The 26,665-nt window shown below is 51.0% G+C and overlaps 1 protein-coding gene across 1 annotated transcript in view; it reads left to right on the top strand.

The window, feature by feature from the left end:
• Positions 1-26,665, top strand: part of SYCP2 (synaptonemal complex protein 2) — a 4,998,961-nt gene that overhangs the window by 2,516,876 nt on the left and 2,455,420 nt on the right. The gene's annotated exons all lie outside the window — the stretch shown is intronic.

Below are 26,665 nucleotides of genomic sequence, written 5' to 3'. Positions count from 1 at the left end.
ACCACAGGTAGTGGTATGAGGGGGGCCTTTGTGGTGCCACCTGATTTGCCACTGGCTTGGCAGGTGACACAGGAGCGACAAAACTCCTTAGTATCTTCTGACATATGGGGCCAGTGAAAGTGAGGGACAAGCCTGTCCCAAGTCTTGTTCTGGCCTAGATGTCCTGCAAGGGGAATATCATGGGCCAAGGTAAGAAGGAAGCCTCTGAACTTCAGTGGTATGACCAACCTCCTGGATGCACCAGGCTTGGGGTCTCTAGCCTCTGAATACAGTAGCCCTTCATCCCAATACACTCTATGGGTACCTTGAGCATTCCCTGCAGCCTCAGCAGCAGCCAGTTGTCTGAGGGGTTCAAGAGAGGGGCAGTCTAATTGAGCCTGCCTCAGATCTGCCCTGGAAGGTCCCCCTGTCCCAAGAAACTCAACCTGATCAGGTTCAAGTTCTTCTAGGACAGTTCCTTCAGGGCTCTCAGAATCATCCTCCTGGGAGGGATGATCCACCACCTGAGGCAGGGGGGAAGGCACAGCCTTAACCCTACTGCTCTTTCTCTTGGGTTGTGACTGGTCCATAGTTTCAGGATCCAGCACTTGTTCAGTGGTGCACTTTTTGGCCTGTGACCTGGTCACAGCAAGGACATGTGCATCTATCCCCAGCATTTCTGCATGGGTCCTATACTCCACTTCAGACCAAACTGAAGTTTCAAGATCATTGCCCAGTAAACACTCTACAGGAAGGTCTGAACTAACAACAACTTTCTTGAGGCCAGTTACCCCTCTCCAGGAGAAGTTAACAATAGCCACACTATGGGAGGTAGTGGCATTGCTAGCGTTGGTCACTAGGTAGTTCTCACCTAGTATGATCTGTCCAGGGTCCACAAAAGCAGGTGTCACCATTGTGACACTAGCTCCAGTGTCCCTGTAGGCCTGAGCCATTCTTTGGTTGATAAAAGGAGTCTGTCTGTACTTGCCCAGGTTACTGGGGCCTACAGTAGAGGACAAAGCTAAGTCCCCATCACAGATCAGAACAGCCTGAGTAGGTACTCTGACTAGGCCAGAATCCTCCTCAGTTCCCAGGGTTAACCCTACTACACCCTTTTGCTGGGAACCACCACTTACAGCTGAACTAGGGGGTACAGTTGCCTTAGGGGCAATGGTGGCTGGGGGCTTATCCTTTTTGGTGCACTCACTAAACCAATGTGAGTTTGACTTACAATAGTTGCACCAGGGTTTCTTTTGGCCATCTTTCTTCTTATCCTTTTTGGAACCACCCTCCCCCTGAGCCTTTTGGGGGCCTGGTGAAGACTTCTGGTCTTTTTGTTTCTGATCATTACCCTTCTGGTCTGCCTTTTTCTGATCACCGCCCTGGTTCTGGTTTTTCTGCTTAACTCTAGTCCTGACCCATCTATCTGCCTTCTTTCCCAATTCTTGGGGAGAAGTCAGATCAGAATCAATCAGGTGTTGATGCAATAGCTGGTTTTGACAGTTGTTAAGTATTTGCTCTCTCATGATCAAATTATACAATCCTGTATAGTCCTTAACCTTACTTCCCATTAGCCAGCCTTCCAGAGCCTTAGTGGCACAATCTACAAAGTCAGTCCAGTCCTGAGTCTGTCTTCTGGGTATCCCTGAACAACAACCTGTATTGTTCAGTGGTTAGGCCAAACCCATCAATCAGAGCACTCTTCAGGACAGTGTAATTATCTGCATCCTCATCACTAACTGTGAGGAGCTTGTCTCTACCTTTCTCAGAGAAGGAGAGCCACAAGATAGCTGCCCACTGACTTTGGGGTACCTGCTGTACTTTGCAAGCTCTCTCCAAAGCAGTTATCCATTTGTGGATGTCATCCCCACACTTGTAGGGAGGGACAATCTTGCTCAGGTTTCTATTGTCATAGTGCCTGTCTCTATCCTTAGGGATATTGCTGCCACCAGTGGGTTCTGACCCACTCAACTTTTGTTCTCTAGCCAGAGCAAGCTTCTCCTTGGCAAGGGCAAGTTCTTCCCTCTGAATCCTCAGATTAGCTTCCCTCATTCTGGCTTCATGCTCCTTTCTCTCAGGGGAAGTCATTCCCCTGTGAGAGGAAGCATTAGAGATGTTAGAGACATGGGAGTGGATGGATTCCCTTGAAGGGGATCTGTCCCTCCTGCTTCTCTGTGTAAGCCTACTTGGGGGTCTGTATGGGGGGACCCCATGCAAACTCCCATGTAAGCTTAGGTTAGCCTGGCTAAGTCTTCCTACTTGGCCCTGGCTGTCTACCTCTTCATCTGAAGTCCCATCTGACTCCTCTGTGGTGGGTAGACCCTCCTCTGTACCTAGGGTACCTGCCTGAGATGCCCTAAGAGTATCATACTCCTCTAGGAGTTGTCTTAACTGAAGGAGGGTAGGGTTTGCACCCTGTTTTATTCCTCTGGAGGTACACAAGTGTCTCATCTCCTGGAATGTTAGGGTATCATATCTAGAGGGGGTCTTTTGCAGACCTGATCCTCCTGAGAGAGCATCTACTTGATCTCCTCTCAGAGACATGATCTAGTGAGGGTGTGGTGTGTGCACCTACCTACACTAGTTGTTTCTACTAAACCTCTCTAGTAGTTGTAGTCAGGGTGTGTTACTCCCTTCAACCTACAACTACTAAGTCCAGTAGGACTTAAGTATTATAATCTATGTTATATGTACCTAGACAATATCTGTGTGATCTTTCAATTTAGTATCTCAAGATTACAATGGTATTACAACAGCAAGCTCAGATCCCAACCGCTGCTCACCAATGTGAGAAGTTGGCCTGATGTATGATGTCACTAGTTCTAGTGTACACCTTATATCAGTCCAAATACCCTTATGGTGATTGGTTGTAAAGTCAACCTTATAGACCAGCTATCCTAGTGGTAGCATGGACAAGAGCAGTCTTAGGCTAAACTCTGAATGGCATGTGAAGCCAGCTGTGATACCATATATAATCCCTTGAATACCAAATGAAAGACACCACAACAGATATATATATAAAATAAAGTGTATTTATTCTAGTCAAACCCTCAGCACTCTTTATGAGATTAGAGGTAAGTACAACACACGCAAACCATATACTAAGTAAGTGGTATAAGAACCACTGTCACGGAAATAGAATAGGCCTAGGCCTAGGGAATCGCTGGGGCTACACTACACTAGCGTTAGGTAGGAAGTGGGAGGCCCACGGGATTCGTGTGCAGAGTGGAAACACTCACGCGTAATGCGTAAAAGTCAATAGCAATAGTACAGTTTAGAAAACTGTAGATTTAGGACACTTCCGGAGTAGCTAGGAAGTTGAGACTTGAAAACTAGACACTAGGATAGTCACTATCATGATGAGCACCGGAGTACCCAAGTTACCTAGCCCACAGGCTGCGGGTGCATAGGGGTGAAGATGCGTCGTTTTCGTCGTCGACTCCTATGGATGCCTGAAGAAAGATGCTGACAGGCAGTCAGTGAAGAGTGTCCGGTGGATCCCAAGGCTGGGATCAAGAAGAGAGGAAACCTGCAAGCAGAAGGGACAGAGTCAAGGTCACTAGCCAGTGACCACGTGGAACCAGGAAGGAACCAGGCGATGTCGTGAAGATTGCAGGTGAAGGTGAAGCTTGTCGCTGCAGCCAGGAGGACCAGGAAGCGTCGAGGACGACCAGGACCAGGAGGCGAGCTGTCCCACGAAGGCTCTTGCTGTCGGCGGCATCGAAGTTGGACTAGGACTCACCAAGCCGTGGCAAGCGGAACCCACGAAGAACGGAGGACTTGCTTCTGGTGCAGACCAGGAAGGTCTGGGGTGCTTCTTCTTTGCAGAGAGGCGGGAGCCAGTCTGGAGGAGCCAAACCAGCGCAGAAGATTTCAGGGAGCGTCGTCACAAAGGCCACCAGCCAGCGGGCAAGTAACCGGACTGATGCGGCAAGCAGGAAAATGCAGAAGGGCCCCACGCAGGACTCGTGGAGTGTGGGGGGCTGATCTTCGGTGCAGATGGTGCTTGGGGTTGGGGCTTCTCAATCCCCGGTGCACAACTTCGAGGGTGCCTCAGAAGCTGCGCTTTAAGTTACTAGCCACTTTTTCCAGGTAGCCGGTCCCACGTCGCTCGTCGCCTCCACGGATCTCAGCTTTGCTGTGGATGTGGATCAGGGTCGGAGAAGTCTGGAAGTCAAGGCTCTGGTCGGGCTCTGCAGTCGGTTCCTCGTAGAACGTGGGCAAAGCAAAGGGTAGTCTCTTGATGGTGCCTGTTTGCACAGGGTAGCCACTCCTTGGCTACAAGGGAGATTCTTCAGTCTTCTTCTTTCGTCGAATGTCGAAGGTCCAGAGTTTCTGTTCAAGTTTGCAGGTTCAGGATAATCTAAAGTCTTGAGGCCCAACTCCCACTCTTATACTAATCTGGGGGGCTGGGATACCTGCTAGGTCACGCCTTATGGGTGGGACCTGGGAGGGGGTGTTTACACCCACTTCCCTTTGTCCAGTTTCGCGCCAGAGCTGGGGCTGGAGTGCCCCAGCGCCGGTTTGAACTGGACTATGCAAGGAACACCTTGTGTGCCCCAGGCATGTCTCATTCCTTTCAGCCCACCCTGCCCCAATACACTAAAGGCTGTCTGGGGAGGTGCTAGCACCTCCCCAAGCAGGAAACCTATTGTCCAGGCCTCCCTGGCTGGGATCACTCCCAGCTGCAGGAGGTCAGACTTGTGTCGTGGCAGCAGCATCCATTTTGTGATGCTGAGGCTTTGGTCAGAGGCTAACAGTTGAAGTATGATTTTAACATGTCTTTCCCTCTAGAAGGGGAGAATAATATTCTCATGTCCAGAAATGGCAGGGGGGTATTATTCCACAGTGTTAGACACCTTACACGACATGTTTCGATAAAGCCAAACCATAGTTACCATAACCGTCTAAGATTATAAGGCACTTTAAGAGTATATGGAAGGCTATATCATAGAACAGCTATAAGGACTTAGTTCCGAAAGCTGCAGACAGGCTCAGCTCATGCTAGAGCACCATCTCACATGTTACCAAGCACTCTGCCTCCAGGATTGTTAAGGCCTGCCATAGGAGAGGCTGATAGTTACACATGTGTCTTTATGTAAGATAGGTATAGGAATACTACACCTAAGCAAGGAGTGATTACACGACCTTGCCCCAGCTGAGTGATCAGCCAGTTGTGTCAAAATGGAAGGCCAGGCCAGGGGTGGCATAATACATGCTGCAGCCCCTGGTAGGCCTAGGGTACACCTATGCCCTGGGTACCTAGGGTACACTGTACAGGGGCCAATAAGGTGATCCTATCCAAATGGGTTATGCACCTAAAGTACATAGTATTAATTTAGAGAGAGAACAGCAGGGCTGTGGGTCTGATTAGCAGGCCCACAGCCACATCTAAGTCGAAAACCAGTAAAGCAAAAGCAAAAAGTGGGGGTGAACATAGAAAGCAGACCCTACTTTCCTACAACCGTTATTCCCACTCTCTGTGGGATACGGTGGAGGACGTGCTGCCCCTGTGTCCGGAGGAGGCCCAGGTACGACTTACCCAGGCTTTGGCCGATGGGAGGGATGCAGCAGGACATGCAATCAGATGTGGGCTTGACACTACGGACTCGCTGGGTAGGGCGATTTCTACCACGGTGGCGCTTAGACGTCACGCCTGGCTGCGGTCCACGTTTTTTTCGGGAGATGTCCAGAGCACTCTCATGGACATGCCCTTTGATGGCACTCGCCTTTTTGGTGAGAAAGCGGACAGTGCGCTGAATCGCTTTAAGGACTCCCGGGCTACGGCCAAGTCCTTGGGCCTCTCGGCCCCGCGGTCGCAAACTTCCGCCTTTCGCCCCTTTCGTGGCCAAGGAAGGGGTGCCTCCTCACGTCCGCCTAGCCACCAGCCGCAGAACCAACCTGCGCGCGGTCGCGGACGTGGTTTCCGCCGAGGCGGTTCTGGAGGACGACGCGGTCAGCCCACATCCACCCCGGCAGCATCCGCCTCAAAGCCTTCCTAGTCCGAGCTTTCAGGCCCATTCCACGCCAGTGGGCGGCAGAGTTCGCCATCACCTGCTCCACTGGCGGTCCATCACATCGGACAGGTGGGTGCTGCAAATCGTCCGAAGGGGCTACTCCCTCCCCTTCGAGACGACCCCTCCAGCCATGCCACCGCAGCACCACTGTATCTCGGGATCATTTGAATCTTCTCCACGAGGAGGTTTCGGCCCTCTTGGCCAAGGGGGCCGTCGAGCGCGTTCCGAGCCCAGAAGTAGGTCGTGGTTGTTATTCCCACTACTTTCTGGTTCCCAAGAAGGGCAAAGGGGGCCTACGCCCTATCTTGGACCTCTGGAACGTCAATACCTTCCTCCGGAAGGAAAGGTTCAAAATGTTAACTTTGGCTCAGGTTCTAGCTGCCCTAGACCCTGGAGACTGGATGGTAGCGTTGGACTTGCAGGACGCATATTTCCACATCCCTGTCCTGCCGGCCCACCGGCGTTACCTGCGGTTCACGGTGGGTCAAGAGCACTTTCAGTTTACCGTGCTCCCCTTCGGCCTTACCAGTGCCCCTTGGGTGTTCACGAAAGTGATGGCGGTGGTCGCAGCTCATCTGCGCAGATCAGGGGTTCCAGTCTTCCCCTATCTCGACGACTGGTTGTTGAAGGCGGGCTCGCCCCAGGCAGTCGTCTCCCACCTCCAGACTACGGCGGATCTCCTGCATTTTCTGGGGTTTTCCATCAACGTGCCGAAGTCACACCTGAGTCCCTCTCAGAAGCTCCTCTTCATCGGAGCGGTTCTCGATTCGGCGCAGTTCCGGGTCTATCCGCCGGAACAGCGGGTCCGGGATATTCAGGCCTTGATTCCCATCTTTCGGCCTCTATCCTGGGTTTTGGTCAGGCTAGTGTTGCGGCTTCTGGGGCTGATGGCCTCCTGCATCCTACTAGTGCATCACGCCAGGCGGCGCATGCGGGCTCTGCAGTGGGACCTGAAGTTTCAGTGGGCCCAGCATCACGGCAACCTGTCCGACCATGTCTTGATCTCGGAGGGCACTGCACAGCAGTTGCAGTGGTGGCTCACGGACCGCGAATGGGTCACGGGCAAGAGCCTCTCCCTTCCCCAACCGGAGCATGTCGTAGTGACGGATGCGTCCCTCCTAGGATGGGGTGGCCATATGGGAGAGGCGGAGATCAGAGGCCTCTGGTCTCCGGCGGAGTCTCGCCTCCACATCAACCTGTTGGAGTTGAGAGCGATCCGACTTCAACTGAAAGCCTTCCTTCCCTCTGTCAGGGGAAGTGTCGTGCAGGTGTTCACGGACAACACCACCGCCATGTGGTATTGCAACAAACAGGGCGGGGTGGTGTCGTGGACCCTTTGTCAGGAGGCTCTGCGCCTCTGGACGTGGCTGGAACACCAGGGCGTCACCCTAGTGGTTCAACATCTGGCGGGCTCTCTGAACGCCAGAGCAGACAAACTCAGCCGCCGGTGCATGATGGATCACGAATGGCGTCTGAACTCCGAAGTGGCGCAAGGTCTCTTTCAGCAGTGGGGAGAGCCTTGGTTAGATATATTCGCCACCGAAGAGAACGCGCAATGTCAGCAGTTCTGCGCGTTGGAATTTCCAAGGCGGCACTCGCTCGGCGACTCTTTTCATCACGAGTGGAGTTGCGGTCTGTTGTACGCCTTTCCGCCTATCCCACTTCTGCCCAGAGTGCTGAAGAAGATCAGGCACGACCGGGCCCAAGTCATCTTGGTGGCTCCGGATTGGGCACGAAGGTACTGGTATCCCGAGCTACTCAATAGGTTGACCGATCCTCCGATACGTCTGCCCCTTCGGGAGGATCTTCTGTCGCAGCAGCAGGGGATGGTCCTCCACCCGAACCTGTCCAGCCTCCACCTCCATGCGTGGAGATTGAGCGGCGGCAGTTGATGCCATTTGACTTGCCTCCTGAAGTCTGTGATATCATTCTGGCAGTAAAACAAATACAAAAGGTGAGAGAGAAAAGCTTTACAGTGCTATATGGCTCTAAAGGATTTCCATCAATAACCAGTGATTGGTCAGTATCATCATCTGGATATCCGTCCTTCCCACCACAATAAACCCCTCCAACAAGGGGTGTAACGTGTAGTTAAAAAAGGATTTAGAGGAAAAAAGAGTTTTATCCAGGATATTCCTCCTAATCCTTGAGTTAAAAATCGGTGCAGAAACAGCTTTTAACAAATAGGCTGTGTGTCAATGCGGTCGACATGTTTCAGCCTTCTTGACCCTTGTCAAATGGCTTTCTTCACCTCGGAGTATGTCTGAGCCGTGTGGGAGGTGACCTCCCACACGGCTCAGACATACTCCGAGGTACCGACGGAGAGGGCGGGGCCTCCCTTAACCTGAGTCAGCACCGGGTGAGGTGAGGCTTACTCCTCGTGCAAATCAGATAATTCATATATACTGTTTGCACGAAGAGGCATACACCACGAAGGTTGTATTTTACGCACTTATTATTAATTTTGTCACACCTATTGTTGCAGTAGCAATATGAAATAGATCATTAGGTCCTGAAGAAAGCCATTTGACAAGGGTCAAGAAGGCTGAAACATGTCGACCGCATTGACACACAGCCTATTTGTTAAAAGCTGTTTCTGCACCGATTTTTGAATAAAACTCTTTTTTCCTCTAAATCCTTTTTTAACTACACGTTTTTGCACTGCACTATTTACATATCATTTTTTGGTATATATTCACAGTCCCTTGACTAAGCCAGTGACCTTTGCTGTCTTTTTTCCCCCTTCCCGGTTTACATCTTGGTGCTCTGGTTGACACCTATACCACACGTTACACCCCATGTTGGAGGGGTTTATTGTGGTGGGAAGGACGGCTATCCAGATGATGATACTGACCAATCACTGGTTATTGATGGAAATCCTTTAGAGCCATATAGCACTGTAAAGCTTTTCTCTCTCATCTTTTGTATTTGTTTTTCTGTTGTCTCTCTTCTAACACATAGACCATCAGACTTCTTGTGAGTTATTGATTATTGTACAGGGGATTGAGTCTGTTTGGTCTTTAAATGTTCCCTTGGACCCTCCCTTGTGGTTTCTTATATCATTCTGGCAGCCAGGCGTTCCTCCACAAAGACGGTATACGCCTGCCGTTGGAACAAATTTGTGGCATGGTGCACAGCAAAGGCTGTGGATCCCCTTTCCGCCCCTCTTTCTGAGGTTCTCCTCTTTCTTCTTTCTTTGGCCCAGCAGGGCTCTGCCCTGGGCACCTTGAAAGGTTATCTTGTTGCCATCTCTGCCTTCTTGCGGCTTCCTGATCAGCCTTCTCTTTTCAAGTCCCCTGTAGTTACACGCTTTCTAAAAGGCATTACTCACACGTTCCCTCCTGTCCCTTTTGTAATGCCTCAGTGGGACTTGAATCTTGTTCTTACATTTCTAATGTGCGCTCCCTTTGAGCCTCTTCATAATTGTCCTCTTCGTCTGCTGACGCTTAAGACTGCTTTTCTGGTAGCCATCACCTCGGCTAGACGGGTGAGTGAGCTCCAGGCTTAATCATCAAAGCCTCCTTTTCTCTCTGTTCATCCGGACAAGGTTGTCCTTCGGCCTCGTCTCTCCTTTCTTCCGAAAGTGGTGACCCCCTTTCATCTTGGGCAGTCTGTCACCTTGCCCACCTTCTTTCCGCCTCCGCATCCTTCCAAAGAGGAAGAGAGGCTCCACCGTCTGGCCCCAAAACGTGCGCTCTCCTTTTATCTGGACCGCACAAAACAGTTCCGGGTAGACGACCAACTTTTCATTGGATACGTGGGTGCTAAGAAGGGGAAAGCTGTGCACAAACGGACCATCTCTCGGTGGGTCGTTTTGTGCATCAAAATTTGTTATTCCTTGGCAAAAAAGGACCCTCCTGTTGGGCTGCGCGCCCATTCTACTCGGGCCACGGCGGCTACTACTGCTTTGGGACGGGGTGTCCCTTTGCAGGACATCTGTCAGGCGGCAACGTGGGCTTCGCTACACACGTTTTCCAGGCATTATTGCCTTGACAGCCAAGTCCGGAGGGATGGCTTCTTTGGCCGTTCTGTCCTCCAGGACTTTCTGGTGTGATCTTGGTTCGCAGACCCACCACCTGGGATGGTATTGCTTGGGTATCTATTCTAAGGTGAGGAATCTAACTAACGTGTTTCTTTCAGATGAACAAGTTACTTACCTTCAGTGACGATGTATCTGTAAGAAACATTAGTTAGTTAGATTCCTTACCGAGCCACCCATCCTCCCCGTTCTGCGAACTGACATCTAGGGTTAAGGCTATCCCTTTCAGGGCCCTAGAATTTTTTGGCACCAGTGTCGGTATCTTGCATGGCTCTGCATTCCTGGCGCGGAAGGCTATGTACAAGAAGTGACGTCAGCGCGCGAGGGCGGCGTCTAAGTACTCCGACGACGTCATTCCGGCGCACGACGCCGACGACGGACGCGGAGCCGCAGACGACGCCTAGCGACGCGCAAGGGGTATTGCTGACGAAAAATCTTCCAGATCCAGTCTGACGCCTTGGGTTATTCTAAGGTGAGGAATCTAACTAACTAATGTTTCTTACAGATACATCGTTACCGAAGGTAAGTAACTTGTTCGCCTCAACTTAACACTTGAGTTACATACTTCACTTGTGCATTCCAGATGTTTGGTTCTGTGGCTTGTTGTGAACAGTTGTGCAATCTTATGAATTATTTGCAAACTGTTTTGCTCCTGGGCTTTGTGACAAGTGTTTGCAGGGGATCAGGTAGTTTTCTTTCAAGAGCAACCCAAACAAGAGCACAATGGTCAAAGGCGGCTTCCCACCTTACTACCTTCCAACCTTTGCAGGGAGAGGGTAACCTCTGCCAGGGAAGAATGGGTCAGGGAGTGGGGAACTCCCTCACTTTAAAGGATTCCTCTAGCTCATTTTTTAATTTCCCTTAAATATTCTGATGGGAAACCCTGCAATATACATTTGCTGTCTCTGCTTTCCCTCCAAGCTTCCATCCTAGATTCCATACATAGTGTACCTGATACAAAACTGAACCCAGTGTGCCTGTAGTCACATGTATTCTACACACATATGCAACATGCTTAAATACATCTTCAGACTGTGGTAAACTCACGTGACATGCATTCCTCTTGTGGATGGGTGAAGGACCCAAATATAGGGACTGACTGCACTATTTCAAAGCTGCCAAAGGCCAGTAGGTTTCTGTGAGAAAGTGCCCTCTTTCTTGCATGGTATGCCCCCACTTTTTGCTGAATAGCTGATGTACTTTGACTTAGTGTGCCCTGGGCTCCTGCCAATCAGGTACCCAGGGCCTGTGTTCCTGCCCTAAAACTGCATTGAAGCCTAAACCCAATTGGTATCTCTGGCAACATGTCAGCCCCTGGTAAATGGTACCATAGGTACCCAGGGCACTGTGACCAGAGAAGGCCCCTAAGGGATGCAGCACTTATTGTGCTACCCTTAGAGGCCCTGTACCCTGACACACACACACTGCCTTTGCAGGCTGGGTGTCTAGGTGTAGAACAAAACAAAGAGTTAACATGGCACACATCACTGTGTACCATGCCCACAAACCACTGCCCTGGCATTCATCACTCACCCCTCTAGCTGGGTGCCCTATGCCAGTGGTGAGGGTACAGGTGCATGAGCCCTGTACCCCTACAGTACCCAGGTCCATCCTGGACCCTGTAAGTGCAGTGCTGCCATTAAGAGTATATGGTGCTGGGAGGTTGTCATTACGAACTCCACAGCACCATAATGGCTACACTGAAGACTAGGAAGTTTGGTATCAAACTTCTCAGCACATTAAACCCACACTGATGCCAGTGTGGGATTTAATGTAAAATGCACGACAGAGGGCATCTTAGAGATGCCCCCTGAAACTCGACCAACTCCCAGTGACCTGACTGAGTGGCTGCGCAGGCTGCCACCACCAGACATGTTTCTGGACCCCTGGGTCGAGAGCTTGATGCTCTTGGGGGCCTGAAACAATGCACATCCTGAAACGAGGTGCCAAGCCTTCTCCCCCAGGATGGGAAGGGTTCACGAAGGAGAAGCTTCAAAGGCATGCCGCCTTTGTGAGCTTCTCCAGACCATTTGCTGCTTTCAGCAATGGTCCCCACTGGTTCTACCCCCCACTTTGGGCAGGAGAACTGGCGGGAAAAACAAGTGAGGAAAAGAGGTGTGCCCACCTCTGCCAACTCCACCCCTAAAGTGGGGGAGGCGAGGTGAAGCACAACTTTGAGTCCCTGCCATCTTGAGGATGGGGGGACACAGCCAACCAGGGACAGGCTCCTGCCCTCCTCCCACTGGAGAGTGGCAGAGTAGGGGGTGTACCCACCCCAGGGAGGGGACCGATTGGTCTCTGCCCTTTACCTACCTGTAACGCCCCTACATTTAGTTATTAAGGCCACCCTGAACCTTCCTTCCTCAGATCCAGCAACCACAAGAAAAGAAGAAGAAGGACAAGAAGCCGTGCAGAGCTAACAAGAGGACGACGCCCACTGACTTGGCCCCAGCCCTACAGGCCTGTCTCCCCTCGAACCTGCTCCTGCAAAACCCCGGCGTGTCCAGCGGCCAGCAACCTCATAAACCCCGGAGGACCTGCCTGCATTCACTTTCCAAGCTGCTTCTCCCGTGAACACCGGACGTGTTTGAACTGCAGCTTCTGGTGCCAGCCAGAAACTGCGAATCCAGCACACTCTGCACCCGCCGAGCCCGGCCCGTGTTTGAGTGAACAAACACCACGAGGAGGTCCCCCCGGCAATCCTGACCCGAGATCCGGTGACCCCTGACCTGCCTCAAGCCTCCAGACGACGCCTGCAGCCTCAATCCAGGAGACCCCCCCCTACCGCACCTTGAGCGGGTAAGAAAATCCGACATCCAAAGGCACCCTTGCACCCGTCGCCCCACGGCCTTGTGTGCCCAACTCAGTGGCGCCTAACCATCCCTCTACATCCCTACTTACCCCTTGAAGTGGTGGTCACTCCTGGAAGATCTTCGTCCCCGAGCCTGCAGTGTTTCTTTGTCCCGGAGAATCTCTATTGAACTCAACAGGGCACCCGACCTCAAAACTGCGCCCTGCACCCGGCTGCCAAGCGCCGCTGAGGGTACCCCTTTGGTGCTAACTTGGTCCCCAACTTGCCCAGAGCTCAACCCTAGGAGCTTTGCTCCCACAACCCTGTGGCCTGCTTGCCAGCAGCCACCAACCGGAGTCCCCTTATCCTCCATGGGATAACATTGGGCCTCAACACTCTGCACTCGGCCGCCCTAGTGCCACTGGGGGTGCAACAACAGTGCATCAATGACCCTGGGGGACCCCTGAGTCTAACCCCAGAACCCTAACTCAAAAGACCGATTACTTACCTTGAAACCGATAACTCATTTTTCCTTATAGGATAACATTGACACTTTTTCTCCCAAAAAGTTTCGAAGTGTCGACTTCTGAAAACTACAAATATTCCTTAAAAATCAGCCGATTAACCAAAACGCATTTTCTCAACTGATTTCAGGAAATGTCCCAGTGAGAATCCAGGATCCAGCACTGAGTAAGAAAAAGTAACGTTAACCTAACTTACCTGCTAAGTGAATTTCCTCCCATAGGATAACATTGGTGATTCTATGTGAAAAAGTTTGTGTCAACTTTTGAAATGCAATAATAGTCCTTAAAAATCGTACCTTTAACCAAAATGCATTTACTCACCTGTTTTCAGGAAATGTCCCAGGGCTGAATCTGGGATCCAGTCCTGTGTTAGCAAAAGCAATCAGAAAAGTAATTAACTGCATTTTACTTAAAAAGACTATTCGATTGCAATGTGTTGCAAACTGCTTTTTTAAAACTGTAACCAAAACTAGTACAAGTTATACTGCAATTCTGAACTGTGTTCATACAAGTAAATTACTACTGCAAAGTATTTATATGCTTACCTGTACCAGGCTTGCTTGGTTCTAGAAATAAAACAACAGTATATTTTTTTATACAAAACAATTGGCCTAGAGTTCAGTTCTTGAGTGTGTGAGACCATATGCTGACTGGGTGTGTACATCAAATGCTTTACACTGTCCTCTGACACTGCCTTACTGCTCGGCCAAGCTGCCACTTTAGAGAGTAAGGTTCTATCTAACTTTAACCTCTGCCAAACCTCTGGTGACCCTCGGACTCTATACACACTGTACCTCACTTTGGTGCAGTATATATAGAGCCAGTTTCTTACAGTTTCTTTCCCCAAGCAGGCAACAGGATAAGGACCTATCCTTCGCTGTAATCTTGTTGCCACCACTACCAGTCCTCTACAGCCCAAGGAGATGGTAGTAGACAGTTTCCTGAGGATATGCGGCACACTTGATGTGGCCTCACAACCACAGAGCCCCGCTCTGGGTTTCATTCCGTTTTTTGTTTTTTAAAAACCTAAGTGCAGATGCATGATTGTTGTGTGTGCTGAAGTGGGAATCAAAACACTACAACTTGCTACAGGGACTTAAAGGAAGGGGCACACACTTTCCCGAGCCATCAGCTTGCTACAGAGACTTAAATGAAGGGACACATGCTCTCCAGAGCCATGAATGAGACCTTTCTCTTTCCTAACCGGGATACTATAAAAATGGCCCAAAAGGTGAGATCTGGTATTGCTTCAAAGACCCTGGGGCCATAAAAGTGAGCCTTGGGTGTCAGGTGCCAAAGGGACACTCTTCCTATACTTAATTTCAAGTACCGAAACTGCACGATAAAGCCCCCATCACCCCTCCCCCACAGCTATTCTGTATACCATAGGCTGCACTGGAACTCCAAACACAGCCCATTTGGACTTTGTGGTCATGAGAACATGTATTCTGGACTTTTGAGGTCCCTATAGAATACACCAATCACCCATCATTTTGCAAAGAAAACATTTGGGAAGAACTCCAAATCTCCCATAAAGAAAAATTATGCTGCTTAGACCGTTACCACTGCATAATATTTTAGGGGACTGCAGTTTGAGTGGCACGGCTTTCAAGTTAATGTTTGTTACCGTCCTAATTTTTACATGTCCTGTTTGTGTCAAGAGTCAGTCACATAAATGACCTTCTCTCTCAGGGAATCTCAATTGATAGTCATAAGCACTGAATAGTCCCGCCCACATGCTGGGATCCTTGAGCACTTTTCATAATATATCTTCTTAAGTGTAGATGTTTGCCTTTCTTCTGAAAGACTGTAAAACACTTAAGATCAGAATATTGTGCAGCCTATAAGAAAGGCTATATTGGCCAATTTAATTTCATTTAAAAAAGGGTAACAAATATATATATATATATATATATATATATATATATATATATATATATTACCTACTGGCGGTTGCCAGTAGGTAGTTATAGTTAGGACCCTGTTTCCATAGGAAAACCGCAACATTCTATTTTGAATAACTTTAGCGCCGGTCGACGAATCCTCGCGAAATTTTCAAAACTAATGGGGCGCTACGCTCCGCTCCTACCCTGAAAGTCTCAGGGGGATTCGTCAAGCGGGGGCTGAGATAAAAGGGGGGTCCCAAAATGCGTTTTTCCCATGCATTTTTCCATAGGACCTTTAGACACAGCTACAGCCCGAACGGCTGAACAGAGTTCCTTGAAATTTGGCAGAGAGGTAGTCTACCAGTCAAGGAAGTGCCTTTTGTAGGTTTGGTGTAAATCTGTTCAGTAGATTCTGAGAAAATAGCCTTTAAATCAATATATATATCTGAGCCAGCTTACGGTGCGCTTACGGTGCGCTTACGGTGCGCTTACCGTACGCGTACGGTGACGTGCGCGAGCGCGATTCTGATTGGCTGTTAGATCTTAGTAAACATTCGAATCGGTCAAAACCAGGAAGTAGCGGCCGCCATTTTCTCTCTCGCACTCTGAGAGGGGGTTAAAAAACAAAGTCCAAAAACATGTAAAGGGGCTGTTTCGACAGCTCCTAAGCACCTAGCCATGTTGAGGGAGTCCTCAAAGATCCCCCAAGGTCAAAAACGGAATTTTAAATTTTTCGATAATTTCGCCGATTACGCTTACCGTACGCTTACGGTAAAAATTAATAAAAAAAAAAAAATATCCATACTCTCCCCACCCCATGTGCAAATCGTGCCCGAAGGGCATTATTTGTGCATGGCTTATCAGAGCTGTTAAAAAAATTAAATATTACCTTTCACAACGAAGCGCATCATATGTCCTCCATGTGCGCACGGTGCGCGAAGCGCATCGTGCGTACATGGCCCATCTAGCGTAACGTGGGCACGCGGTGCGCGTGCGTGCACGGCACTAACTGCGTAAAGTGGGCGCGCGGTGCGCAAAGCTGCGTTAAGTGGGCGCGCACGCCACGAATGGCGTAAAGTAACTTAGCATTTAAAAAACCGTACAAATTCACTGAAAAAACCATAGGTTTCACACACGTTATAGTTAGGAATTAGCATTTAAAAAACCTTGCAAATTCAGTGAAAAAACCATAGGTTTCACACATGTTATAGTTAGCTGGACATTTCACTCGTAAAAAACCAATGAAATTCCCCCGTTATAGTTAGTGCAGGCAACTATAACTCACGTGACCGCAATCTTCTGCTGATGCTAATACTGTATTTAGACACTTATTTGCCCATGTCTTCTTCCATTAAATTTTAGCTATACATATGTTACAAATATTTTTTTTTTCATAAAGACACATATGTCATCAGCAGAGGATTGCGGTCACGTGAGTTATAGAGTTATAGTTGCCTGCACTAACTATAACAGGGGAATTTCATTGGTTTTTTACGAGTGAAATGTCCAGCTAACTATAACATGTGTGAAACCTATGGTTTTTTCACTGAATATATATATATATATATATATATATATATATATATATATATATATATATATATATATATATATATATATATATATATATATATATATATATATATATATATTATCTACTGGCGGTCGCCAGTAGATAGTTATAGTTGGGACCGAGTTCCCATAGGAAATCTGAAACTTCTATTTTGAATAACTTTGGCGCCGGTTGACGAATCCTCGCGAAATTTTCAAAACTAATGGAGCGCTCCGCTCAGCTCCTACCCTGAAAGTCTCGGGGTGATTCGTCAAGCGGGGGCTGAGAAAAAAGGGGGGTCCCAAAACGCGTTTTCCCCATGCATTTTCCTATAGGACCTTTAGTCGAAGGTACAGTCCGAACGGCTGAACAGAATTACTTGAAATTTGGCAAAGAGGTAGTCCTCAGGTCAGGCATGTGCCTTTTGCATATATGGTGTCAATCTGTTCAGTAGTTCCTGAGAAAATTGCAGTTAAAAGTACATAAATATCTATATGCGCGCACGGTGCCGTGCGCGAGCGTAATTCTGATTGTTGGTTAGATGTCAGTCAACATTCGAATCGGTCGAAATCAGGAAGTGTCAGACGCCATTTTGTGTGTGGCAGTGAAAAAGAAAGGTGGAGAACGTGAAAAGGGGGCAGGGTAGAGAGTTCCTGACCCCCTAGCCTTTGTGCGCGCACCGTGAAAAAAACTTTAAAAAAAAACAAAACATTTTAAACTGTTTATAAATTTATAGAAGATATTAACTATGCTGTTCAACTTTATCCAAATAAAAAAAAAAGAGCTGAGCCATTCAATATTACAGGATACAGTCAATCTATAACTATATACATAGGTAGATTATTGTAAAATAAATATATAAAAAATATAATAATACATACATAAATTAACATTTAAAAAACCTTACAAATTCACTTAAAAAACCATAGGTTTCACACACGTTATAGTTAGGAATTAGCATTTAAAAAACCTTGTAAATTCACTTAAAAAACCATAGGTTTCACACATGTTATAGTTAGCTGGACATTTCACTCGTAAAAAACCATTGAAATTCCCCCGTTATAGTTAGTTCAGATAACTATAACTAGCGCGACCGCCACTCTATCACAAGGATGATGTCATAAGTGATGTCACCAGTGATGTCATTTAAGATGTCATCAGTGATGTCATGAGTGATGTCACTGACCATGTCATGAGTGATGTAATATGTGACGTCACGTCATCAGCAGTGGATTGCGGTCGCGCGAGTTATAGTTATCTGAACTAACTATAACGGGGGAATTTCAATGGTTTTTTACGAGTGAAATGTCCAGCTAACTATAACATGTGTGAAACCTATGGTTTTTTAAGTGAATATATATATATATATATATATATATATATATATATATATATATATATATATATACATACATATATATGGTCAAAAGATTGGTGAAAAGGTATTTGATTATAAAAAATCTCTTTCACAAACCTTTTTATTAAAATAGAAGGCTGGAGGAAAAGAGGACAGAGTAGCCCTATAAGCTGTTCCCTTGTAAATGTGAAAACAATGTCTGCGCCTTTATGGGTCCAGAGACCAGCAGTTGCTCCAGCTCTTATTTCCGGCTCCTGGTGACAGTATCTTGGAGCACTGAGCTGGGCCTTTTTAGCTTTTTTCATCAAAAATCTCACTAGGAACTGTTTGAAAACTGTTTTACTTGATGGATTTATTCTGTCTCAAGGTTTTTCTGCCTTTTTCTGACAGAAAAGTATTTCTATTTTTCAAATAAAATGCTTTCTTTATTTGACAAGTGTTCTGCTTCTGGAAGAAAGAAGGCCAAGTCGGATCCTCATGATGTCTGCATCATCTACCTTCCTGAGAACCATGTTCTTGACAAATGTCCACACTGCAGGAAGTTTCCCAAGCGCATCCTGAGGGAAAGAGAAAAGATTTGCCTCCATGTTACAGTGGAGTGACGCAGGGAGCATGTTGTAATGAGAAGGTGGTACTTCCAGAGAGTGAGGTGAGGGTAAGTCTTCTACCAGGGCTGTTCTCCCTTCCTAGCGTGGGAGATCCAAAAAGAGAAGTCCACTGCAAAAATGGCATAGTTCCAGATCAACATCGAAAGCATCTACATCAAGACAAGGTATGATACCTGTATGTTCGTTGTCGAGGGCTAGGTCAAAGTCGAAGAGGGGATGACGGTTGACATCAAGACATATATGGTCAACGTCGAAGGAAACTACGACGTTGAGTTGCAGAAAAGTTTGATGTCGAGGTGTGTATCTACATTGAGACGTAGGAGAAGATTGACATCGAGGAGTGTGTCAACATCGAGATGTAGGAGAAAGTCAACATCGAGGAGTCTGTCGGCATCGGGACCAACTAGACATGTGGCAAAGTTCAAGAAATCAAGGCCAAGACATCTACCATCATCCCCAGACTCTGAGTATGCCAGGATATTTGAGTTTGGCAGCATGGCTCCTAAGCATGTTTAGTATGGACATTTGAACCTTCCACATGAATGCATAAACATTCCCAAAGAGGCTAAACGACCTTTGGAACATTTATCATATCCTTTCAAATGGAAGAGATTTTGTATTTGGTGTTCTGGCAAGAACGTAATTCCAACAACCTGCCAAAAAGATGCAATACTTCCATACTTTCTTCATCTGCCCAAATCAGGCTTATAATTCTCTTAATAAAAGTTCATTTGGCCTAAATTACTGGCTACAGGAAATGCCCTTCACTAACCTATTTTTTCAAAATTCCCATTATCAATTTCTTTTAGAAGGGTTGAAAAATATTTATTTTCCCTCCCATAAGGCGTCCATCTCCTCCCTGGGAGCTCAATATTGTCATCTTATGCCTCATGCAGGCTCCTTTTGAGTCTATTCACAAAGCATCCTTACAACACCTCTGATGGAAAACTGCTTCCCTCGTAGCGATCACATTAGCATGTAGAGTTAGCGAAATCCGGGTGTTATGTTCTTGCGAACCACACAGCGTTTTTCAATCCAGTAAGGTGGTTATGAGAACTCATCCAAAATTCCTATTTAATGTCATTTTGGGCTGTCACGTTAATCAAACCATTTCCTTGCCTAATTTCACTCAGCACCCTTACACACCTGCTGAAAGGACTCTCCATTCTCTAGATGTCCCTTAGAGGCGCAGGCGCGTTTTTCACATTTACATGGGGGCAGACTATGAAAAGTGTTCCGGAATCCCCCCATGTGGGTGGGACCATTCAGTTCTTATGAATCAATGGAGATTCCCCTGAGGGAAAACTGGGATTACAGGTGAGAAACCTTTCCTTTTTGACCACTTACATGTGAAGCTCCAGACGCCGGACCCCGCCGATTCTTCCTACTCCGCCTGATCCTGCCCTGGCCGGCCGTTTTTGGCTGTCCTAGGGCCCTGACCCACCTGGCTGTCACTGGTGCAAGTTTGGGGCGTGATCACCCCCCCGGAGCTGCGCTTGCCGTCTCTCGTCAGCTCCCGGCGGGAGGCGGCTGGGATCCTGGATGCTGGGTGCGGGCGCGCGGCTACTTGAGCCCGCGGCGCCCACGAGGCGGCTAGGCCTGGAGGCCCTGGCGGCCCGGAGTGGTCGTCGCTGATGCTGCGGCGCCCCCCTCCCCCCCCCCCCCCGAGGGGCTCCTGCCTGATGTCCTGTGGCTGGCGGCGAGGTGCTGTGGGGCCCATTCCGGGCCGCGGGGCTGGGCTGACGACCAGGCGGTGAGTGTGGCGCTGATTGAACTCCCCGGTGGGGCGACCGGAGTGGCTGTGGGGGCTGGAGGTGGCGGGGGCCCTCCCCATCGGGCCGGGTGTCGGCGGTCGGGGACCGGCTCCCCCCCCTTTCCCCCCACCAACGTGGCTTGAACTGCCCTGGTGCTCTGAGGCCTGCAGCGGTGGGATAGTGGTGTGACGCCGCATCGGGGGTTCGGGCCGCAGGCCGGCGGTCGGGGGAGGTAGATGGCCATCCCTCGCCTCTTCCTTTAACTCCCCCTCCTCCGTATCCACCTCTGGGGGCCTGTGTGTCGGGGGTGGCCCTGTCCACGGAGGCCCCTGGAGCCCATAGCCCTGAGCTGTACACGGGCAGTGGACGTGCTGGACTCTCCGAGACGGGGGTTTGTGGCGCGGACGGGCGCCCTGTGACTTTGGCTGCGACGCGGGGTGAAGAGTGGTGTCCCTCCAGGCGAGATCCTGGGCTGAAGACGAGCAGCAGCTCCTACGGGCTCATCGTTTGCCGGATCGGGCGGTTGGCGAGGGGATACACCGTGGGGTTTGTGACGAGTGGCCTTCTGATCTAACAAGGTGTCCTCCTGCTGTTCGCCTCTCGAGTCCTTCCGGAATCGCCGAGGCCGGTTCCGTTGCCCGTGGACTGGGCGAAGCGCCCCCGGTGTCACCGGTGCTGCCGCCATGGGTAAGGACAGGGCTTCCAGGTCGACGCCCGCGGCTACCCAGACTAAGATGGACAAATTCACGACCTCCGAGAAAGGGTCGAGCCCCGCCGGGGAGGGGGCCCAGACCCCTGGCACGGACCTTGCTGCCATCTTGCAGGCCATCACAGCATCTCGCTCCTTCCTGGAAGGCATGGTGGGAGAGGTGAAGGTGGACGTGGCCCTTCTTCGGCAAGACCTGCGTAACGCCACCGCCCGCACATCTGAAGCCGAATCTAGAATTTCAGCAGCTGAAGACGATATCCGCCAGCTGCAGGACCAGGTGCGTGAGCTTACCACCCACTCTAAAGAACTGCACCGCCGGGTGGAGGACGCTGAAAATCGTGTCCATCGCTGTAACCTTCGCCTGGTGGGTTTCCCGGAGGGAGCAGTGGCGGGTAGTGCGGATGACTTCTTGGAGCGTTGGTTTCAATCCTGGATGCCAGCGGACAGCCTCTCGGCCTGTTTCGTGGTGGAGAGGGCCCATCGTTCCCTGGCGCCTAGACCCCCGGGAGCGCCCCCCCCCCCGTCCTTTTATCCTAAAGATCCTGAATTTCAGGGGCAGAGATGCGATCCTAAGGGAGGCCAGGTGCTCTACGACTCTCCGCTACCAAAATCACATTATAATGGTATTCCCGGACTACACCCGAGAGGTCCAGGAGCTCCGGCGCTCCTACATGGAGGTAAAGCAGAAGATGCGATCCATGGGCCTCCAATATCAGCTGCAGTACCCAGCCCGCCTCCGAGTCATTTTTCAGCAAAAGACCTTCTTCTTTGACACGCCACGGGCGGCCTGGGCTTGGCTCGCGGAGGAGTGTCCCCTGCAACGCGCTGGTCGGGGATCACCGGTGGAGGGGCGGGAGGGGCGAGGGGCACCCCGATCTTCCAGATCCCGACGACAACGGCGCACGCTGCCCCGGAGGCGCGCGGGGGAGGAGGTGACTGTCGTGCGCTCCGGGGGCGGCTGCGACGGGCGTCCGGGGCCTCATCGGCCTCTTCGGTGGCACCCACCGGTCCTGACGCCGCCGGGCAGCGGGCCGTGTCCCCCCAGCGGGTGGACTGTGTGACCCAGCCTGCTCCTCAAGTGGACACTTCGGACCTTTCCCGCAGCCCTACCATTTGACTTCCATCTACTGCTTGTAATGTTTTTGCCGGGGAGGGGAGATTGGGATGTGCTTCCTGGTTGCTGGACTTCGCAGTCGGGCCTCGGTGCTCCTACACACTTGTTGCTCTCGGCCAGGGTGGGTGAATTGGGTCTGCTCTGATTTCTTAAGGGGTCCACTGGCACTCAGGCCCGAGTGTTTTAGCTTGGTTTTGGTTACACACTGTTAGGGCGACAGATGCTTCTGTTTTCGAAGTATAGGGTGGGGGGTGCGGGGTTGGAGTTGGTTTGGGGTTGTTTCTTCCTCCTAGGGAGGTTTTTGTTGTTAGAGGGTGCAATCCTCGCTGTTATGGTTCTAAGGCATCATGTAGTGTTTGACCTGCTCTCCTGTCCGATCTCTTCATGTCCCTCCTTCCGGGGAGCTTTCCTGCCCACGCGCTCATTGGCCCCAGTGAGGGCGCGGTGCCAGCTGGGACTAGGCTTCATGCGCGCTTCCCGACCCACCCACGGCTCCCTTTCGCGGCCACTTTGTCTATCTCCTGTCCTGCATGCCCCTGCTTGCTCCCATGGCGGACACACCCTTGTCTAAAGCTGCCGTGCGCGTCTTGTCCTGGAATGTCAATGGCCTGCTAGATCGCTTCAAGCGCATGGCGGTCCCCAAATATACGCAGCGTGCGGAGATTGACATCCTTCATCTTCAAGAGACCCACCATATGGGTAATAAATGTTCCTTCCTCGCCCGCTACGGATACGATAGGGTCTGGCACTCGGGCTTCGCTAGAGGCTCACGGGGGGTGGCTATCCTGCTTAAGCGTTCCTTTCCCTTTGTACTGACCCAGGTGCATTTGGACCCCCAGGGTATGGCCGTTACGGTATGTGGTGCCCTGGAGGGGCGGCCGCTTACACTGCTGTCCCTCTACGCAGCGCCATCCCTGCTGCAGACCGCTCTCGCTTACACCGCGGACCTCCTCCCCAAACCCCCGACGGGGTCTCTTGTCCTCGGTGGAGACTTCAACGCTGTCTATACACCCCATCTGGACTCGACGGGTCCAGTCTCCTTTACCAGGACCGCTCGCGCGAAACAGCTATCATGTTGGGCTGAGGCCCAGGGCTTGTGTGACGTTTGAAGGGTTTGGCACCCACGCGATCACCAATATACCCACACTTCGGCGGCGCACCATTCCCACGCCCGTATTGACCTAATTTTTGTCCCCTCTACCGAATGTGCAGGGGTTTGTGATGTCCGCATTCTTCCGAGAGGCCTCTCTGATCACTCGCCGGTGCTTCTGGCTCTTGGCCCGCCTCCCTTTGCTGCCCATCCGACGTGGCGCTTGAATGCCTGGTTCCTTCAGGACAAGGCCTTTCGGAGGGTGGTGGAGAGAGGGATTGCGGAATACTACCTTCACAACGTGGGCTCCGTCTCTTCCGCGGCTGTCCTCTGGAAGGCCGGCAAGGCGACTATTAGAGGGGTTGCAAAGGGGCATCTGCAGCAGCAGCCCGACGCCAACTCCAGCAACTTACAGCTTGTGAAGCGCAGGCCCTGGAGCTTGAGCGCGACCAGGACGCGTTGGGAGACACAGCACAGGCGCGACGGCTGGCCTTTCTCCGAGAGGAGATACACATGCGCTCTCTAGATGCGGCGAAGACTCTTTGGCGTTCCTCGGTGGCCCGGGTTTACGGGTGGGGGGACAAGAACGGAATGCTCCTGCACCGACTGGCCACATACCCTCGTGCAGGCCGGGTGATTCCGGCCATCACGGACGCCGCGGGTGGGACACACACGGTTTCGGTGGCAATAGCTCAAACCTATGCGGACTACTATTCCCAGCTATACCGGGCGCGGGCGCAGGGGATCTCCCTTGCGGGATTGATGAGGGGGGGTGGGGCGGCCCTGGCGCGGTTGGGGCAGGAGGATAGCGAGACCTTGGACCTGCCCATTACCCTGCAGGAGGTCGAGATGGCAATCTCCCATTTGGCGCCTGGGAAGACCCCGGGACCGGATGGTTTTCCACAGGAGTATTACGCCCATTTCCGTGACACCCTGGCCCCGCGGCTTCGGGATCTCTTTGCAGAGGCGGTGGAGAAGGGTTCATTCCCGCGAGAAACAGATACCGCCACTATAGTCGTCCTGCCGAAGACTCAACCCCCATCACAGTCCTGCTCCGACTACCGGCCGATATCTCTTATCAACACCGAGCTTAAAGTCTACGCTACCATCCTTGCGCAACGGCTGCGCCCATTTATGGTTGCGCTGGTTCACCCGGACCAATGCGGGTTTATGCCAAACCGAGGAACCAGACACTGCCTGCGGCGCCTGCATCTTGCTCTGGCCCACCGAGAGCGCCTTTCTCCTTATCTGGCCCTTCTACTGGTGGACTTCGAGAAGGCCTTTGATTCGGTGGGGTGGGAATATCTTGGAGACACCTTAGAGCTAATGGGGTTCGGCCCCCAGTTTCGCGCCATGGTTCGGGTTCTATACGCGGACCCACGTGTTCGGGTGCTGGTCAATGGGACCTTGTCCCGCGCGTTTTCCATAGAACGGGGGACACGGCAGGGCTGCCCGCTCTCGCCCCTCCTCTTCGCCCTGGCGATGGAGCCCCTGGCTGTGCTCATCCGGGCAGATCCTGCTCTCCGTGGCTGGGACTGGCCGGGTATGGTCCCTGATAAAATTGCGTTGTATGCGGACGATGTTCTTATTTATCTCTCAGATCCGGCTGTCTCGGGTCCTCGGGTGCGCCGAATTCTTCATCGGTTTGGGCAGGCATCTGGTCTCCGTCTGAACTCCGGGAAGTCTGTCCTGGTTCCGTTACACCCTTCACGGGAGTGTTTTGATTGGCAGTCTGACATTCCCCTCCGACGACTGTCCTTTAAATACCTGGGGATTTGGGTTACCCTTCTCCCGGAACTGTGCTGGGCTCTCAACGTGGCCCCCGTGGTTAACAAGACCAGATCAGATATGATGAAGTGGCAGTCACTCCCATTGAATCCGTTGGGAAGGATTGCTCTTTATAAGCTGATGATCCTCCCTCGGTTTCTATACATGCTCCAAAACACGCCCTGCTCCTTCCCCCGCTCTTGGTTTCGGGACCTGGACAAGACCGCGACAAAATTTCTTTGGGGTGGAGGTAGATCCCGGTTGGCTTTAGACCGCTGTCGAGTTCCTTCCTATGACGGCGGCCTGAGCATGACGAATCTTTACCTGTACTATCTCGCTACGCGGCTGCTGGTGGTCCACGACTGGTTTTCGGGTGGGTGGGATGATCCGGTTTATAGACTGGAGGTGCAGCTCACCGGATTCTCTTCTATTCAGAATATGCTCTATGGAGAGACGGTCCCTAGATCGCTTCCAGAGGTCGTGCGGGCTCCCTTTCTGGCGTGGCGAGCGGCCCTACGGCACACCAGGTGGTCGAGGATACTAACCCGGGTGACACCGCTATGGCATGGCACTTCGATGCGGGAGGTGGCGGGGCTCGGCGGCTTTCGCAGCTGGGACCTCCTGGGGATCTTCTGCCTGGGCGACGTCTGGCGGGGAAGCCACATGTGCTCCTTTCAAGAGCTCCGGAGTCGGTTTTCTTTACATCCCTCGCAATTTTATCGTTATCTCCAGCTGCGCCATGCGCTCCAATCTCACGTCCCCCTAGACTCCAAACTCCCCGATCATAGCCCGCCTGAAGCTCAGGTGATGCTGGGATGTCTTGGGAAGGGGGTATCTCCTGTATTTATCGATCCTTGGTTAATAATACCCCGATGGACTGGAGTGGGCTGAAGCAGCGGTGGGAGGCCTGGGTGGGTCCTCTGGACGACAATGATTGGAGGGACGCCCTTATGGCGCCCAGGACGATCACCGCATCGGCTCGATTGCGGCTTATCCAGCTTTATTATCTTCACACTGCATACCTGACCCCGGAGCGTCTGTTTCGAGCGGGCCTGTGCCAAGGGGCCTCGTGCGCTCGTTGCGGGGTGGAACCGGCAGATTTCTTTCATATGGTCTGGTCTTGCCCTCGCCTGGAAAGCTTCTGGGGGGAGATTGAAACTGAATTAACTGACGTTCTGGGATGGGAGGTCCCCATGACCCTCGATTAGCGCTGTTGGGCATAACGGATGGGCTGGATGGCTCCCGTAACAAGCAATATTTCCTAACCACGGCCCTGGTGGTGGCCAAGAGGGATATAGCGGCCACCTGGAAGCAGGTTGACCCACCCAGAGGAGACAAATGGCGGAGAGGGGTGGATTGGTGCGCTGCACAGGAACGGACACTGTACGCTGCAAGGGGTTGCCCCAAAAAGTTTCGTAAAATATGGGGGAAATGGCTTGGGGGCTTAGTTTAGGGGGAGGTATGCGTAGGGCGGGAAC

The sequence above is a fragment of the Triturus cristatus genome, chromosome 7 (genome assembly GCF_964204655.1).
Source record: "Triturus cristatus chromosome 7, aTriCri1.1, whole genome shotgun sequence".
In the NCBI taxonomy this organism is placed as follows: domain Eukaryota; kingdom Metazoa; phylum Chordata; class Amphibia; order Caudata; family Salamandridae; genus Triturus; species Triturus cristatus.
This window is presented reverse-complemented; position numbering and strand designations above follow the sequence as displayed.